Below are 4,640 nucleotides of genomic sequence, written 5' to 3' on the forward strand. Positions count from 1 at the left end.
GGCCTGATTGGCTGTAGGGCTCTGCCGTTTAAAACAACCTCCTCGCCCTGCCACTGGCCTAAAGACTTATGAATATTAAGCATAGCCCCACGCCTATTTGGTTAGAAGTAGTTAAGTCATTCATTCACAATAACACCCTCTAGCAAAAAAAGGAGCACACAAACGCACAAACCACTTTGGAGAAAGAAAGAAAGGGGAGAGGAGATTGTGGAGTTACAAGCTTGGTGGATCTGAGATACTGTGGATATAGTGTATCTTGATTGCAGTAAGCAGGACACCCACCTGTCACCATCCTCTGTCTGCCTCTGTCTAGCAGATTCAGAATGACATGTCTCAACAATAGATGTTTTAAATTACTCTCTTTTGACCCCAAGTGCTCAGAAAAATCTGTCAAAATCTTCAGTAATTTGAAAACTAGGATATTAGATTTTAAAAAATTAACACTTTCATGCGGTTAACGAATATATTTTACAAAACTACAAAGAACACACCTTTTTCATATTATTTTAAAAGAATCTAAACTAAAACAAGTTTCCTTGGATTTGCTGAAAACCTTTTCAGCACTTCCTTCTTAAATTCCTCCTTTTTCCAATTCTGTTTTTCTGTGCACACACAATAAGCATAGCCTATTGAGACGCTCCCCTGTCATCTCAACCTTAATCAGGTATTTACTCTCTGCAAGGCATGGGCATAGCCAGGATTCATGTTGGGGGTAGCAGGATCACTGTTGGGGATGGGCAGAACCCCCTCCCCAACACGATTGGTCAGTTAGTTAAGTATGTTTATTTACTTGATTTATTTATTTACTTGAGGCATGGGCATATTCCCCCTCCCCCAAGTTGGATATGCCCATGCCTCAAGGTACTGAATGACCGTTCTACGGTACAAGTGATGCGTGGCTGAGCAAGAGAGATGAGCAGAGCCTTTCTTGTGGTAGGTTAAAAGATTTCTGCCTCTTTTACTAGGTCTGCTATGTTCAGCTCTTTTAACTGCTCTTTGCTGAGTTTCTTCTCCTTCCACATGCTGTGCCATAGTTCAGCTTTGGAGTCAAAGTCTTGCAACTTATAAAAACTTGAGAACTGCTTGACTTTCATCTTGAAGTATTGAATGGTCATCTCCAACATGATAATAGGGTATAAGTGAAAAAGTGAAAAAGCAGGCAAATGCTCTTCTGAGAAATGTTGCTCCAATGAAGAGTCCAAGTAAGGAGTTACTAGGGAACTCTTCCAGTACTCTAAAGGGCTGGACACCGGAGTGCTAGAATGCACAACATCATCATCCAAGTGACCTCAGCAAGCATTGGATGAGGTAACTGTTAGGTGGATTTGTAGCTGGCTGACTGACAGAACCCAAAGAGTGCTCACTTATGGTTCCTTGTCATCCTGGGGGCACAGGGCCCATTGTTTTTCATCATCTTTATAAACGATTTGGATGAAAGAATTGAGGGGATGCTCATAAAATTTGCAGATGACAGGGAGGAGCAGCTAATGCCGCAGAAAACAGAATCAGGATTCAAAATGACCTTAAACCAATTGGGAGAACTGGGCAGAAACTAGCAAAATGAATTTCAATAGGGACAAATGTAAGGTTCTGCACTTCGGCAGGAAAAATCAACTGCACAGATAATGTATAAGATGGAGGACACCTGGTCAGCGGCAGAGCATGTTCCAACGGTGCCCGGGGCAGGCACAGGTGCCCACGCCCGACACCCCTGGAGCGCTCTGGGAGGGCAGAATGAGAAGGATGCAACAGCCATGAGTCCTTCAATCCCAGGCTTTGATCAAAGGGTGGGGTTGGAGGGCACTTTGCAAGGAGTGTTTCCATGGTGGGGCACGGAGGGTGAATGGAGCCTGCTGTGCCAGACCAGACCTTGAAACCAAAGTGACACCAGCTGCTGGAGCTACACCGCCATGTGCCCTTGGGGGTCCTTATCATGCCACCCTCACCAAGCAGCTTTGCAAGGCCAGCTTCACAAAGCCATGCAGGGTTGGCTCGGGGAGGGTGGTGTGAGCAGCTCTTCCCCCCACGCACCTGGGGCAATCACCCCAGCTGCACCCCCCCTCCCACTGCGACCCTGCACCTGGCTTGCCAGTAGTATATGTGAAAAGGATCTAGGGGTCTTACTAGACCACAAGCTTAACATGAATAAACAGTGTGATGCAGTAGAAAATGTGACCTACTCATCATGCAGCCTTTCTGGTCTCCCCAATTGCATCCAAACCTATTGGTTTTGGGTGGGGTTTTTTGGCATCTATGCGAACTCCCATCTTCTCCTCTTACATTTTTTCTAAATGTGTTTTCATAGAATCATAGAACTGTAGAGTTGGAAGGGACTCCAAGGGACATCTAGTCCAACCCCCTGCAATGTAATTGATAAAATGTTGGATTGAAGTTGAAAATGCAAATATAGATGGTGATGGTACTGAAGTTTTAATGTAACTGAAAAGAATTCTTCGAGATTCTTCTAGATTGAGAAGAAACAAACATTTACACACACATCAATGTAGACATACATACAAGCATCAGATGCACATATCAATACACACATACACTTTCTAATTATTTTTTAATTATTCAATTATTGAGAAAAGTATTTTCAGCAGTTAAAGTTGGAATCACTAGAACCTACAAGTATTCAAGAAGTACAATGTGTAGTCAGTAGTGAAAACAGAATAGACTCGGAAATGTGGAAGCTTTATGTCTGCAGATTCCATATTTTAAAAAGCTGTGGAGACATCATTTAGAAATTACAACATACTATAAACTTGAGTCTCCGGGAAGATAGTGTGGGATGTGAAACACAAGAGCAGTCAGGTACAACATTCCTAGAATGAACATGTTTAGACATGGTGAGGGATGTTTGTCCAGCCAGCAGGTAAACTTCCTGTTTCCCTCTGGGCTGGGACAAACTTCCTCTACATGTGACTAGAGGTGGGTGTGGCCTCACCTGTGCAGGTAATGACAAAAGCACAGGGCAGGGCAGCCATCTCTCTCTCTTTCACCACATGCATCGAAGAAGCAACATCTACTGAGTGAAAGATGCACTCTTGGCTCCCAGCCAAGAGAGGACAAAGGGACTGTCTTCTTATAAGATAGATTTCAAATGTATGTTACTTCATTAAGCTTAAGTCTGCCTTCTGGGATCTGATTGTGAACAGAATGTGAGTAAACTCTTTTTATACTTTTGTGAAAGACTGTGTCGTCTCTTCTATTTTATAAGGGAATAAGGGGAAATTACCAGAATAGTTATTATAGAGGCTTTAGCGAGCCTGAGCAAATGCTGCCGTTGCAAACTTAAAATAAAGGGGAATGTATTACTCTGCTGAAATTGGGGAACTTGTTAACACAAGATGGATAAGGATATAATCAGACAATATATCCTCTCCTGCATCCCTGAACATTCCCACAGATAGCATGTTTAATGGGAACATCCATTGACAATATTTCATGGCTCAGTTGCCAAAGCATTTCTGTTTTCTAGCTTCATAAAGATACAAAAAGCTTAGTACCAAACTTGTATGTTTCTATACACTGTAAATCAGAAGACAACAAATGATTTGTTTTTACTGCATAATGACTTCTTGTTCCCTAGGTTGTCCTATTCCTACCACAGGTCAGCATGTCTCTGACAATATGCCACATCATGCCCCACATAGGAGCCAACTTCTAGGGGCCAAGGGGGCTTTAGTCCCCCCCATAAAATATTTGAGGGGGCAAGGGCCCCCAAAATTGATGGACATATCCATTCAAATGGTTTGTGTGCACTGTGTCATGTGATTGATTATGCAGGCCTCGGCTTCCCTGGGCCCGCCCAATATTTTATTCAAGTTGGCACCCCTGGTGCCCCATGGCATTCACAATGGTTGATTGACTACCCCAGAAGCCCACAGTACCTTTAAGAACATAAGTCATGTCATTCAGTTTTACCTGGATTGGCATCTACCCAATTTGCACATCTGCTGTTTCCTTTCACACTTGGGATATTGTTATGTACTGAGCTGAATCCTAGAACAATAGGATCCAGAATGCAGCAGTCTGATTGGTCTGCAGGAGCCACCCAATCCAACTCTAGGTGGAAGTGAATCAGTGACCTGATTGGCCTACAGGAGCAGCCCGGAATTAGCCAATCACATGGGGCCCACTGTGTAAATAATGTATATATAGCTAGATGTTTTCCCCTTCATGGATCACTGCTTTGCCGTGGCGAAGGGGCTTGAATAACTCGCAGAAGCTATGAACTATGCCGTGCAGGGCCACCCAAGATGGACAGGTCATAGTGGAGAGTTTTGACCAAACGTGATCCACCTGGAGCAGGAACCGGCAAGCCACTCCAGTATCCCTGCCAAGAAAACTCCATGGACAAAGACAACAGGCATATAAAAGTTATGACGCTGGAAAATGAGCCCCTCAGTTCAGAAGGCGTCCAACATGCTACTGAGGAAGAGCGGAGGACAAGTACAAGTAGATTCAGAGCTGATGAAGCGGCTGGGCCAAAGCCGAAAGGTCGCTCAGTTGCGGATATGCCTGGAAGCGAAAGGAAAGTCCAATGCTGTAAAGAAAAATATTGCATAGGAACCTGGAATGTAAGAACCATGAACCTTGGTAAATTGGATGTGGTCAAAAATGAGATGTCAAGAATA

The sequence above is a fragment of the Podarcis pityusensis genome, assembly GCF_964106645.2.
Source record: "Podarcis pityusensis genome assembly, chromosome: W".
Taxonomy (NCBI): Eukaryota; Metazoa; Chordata; class Lepidosauria; order Squamata; family Lacertidae; genus Podarcis; species Podarcis pityusensis.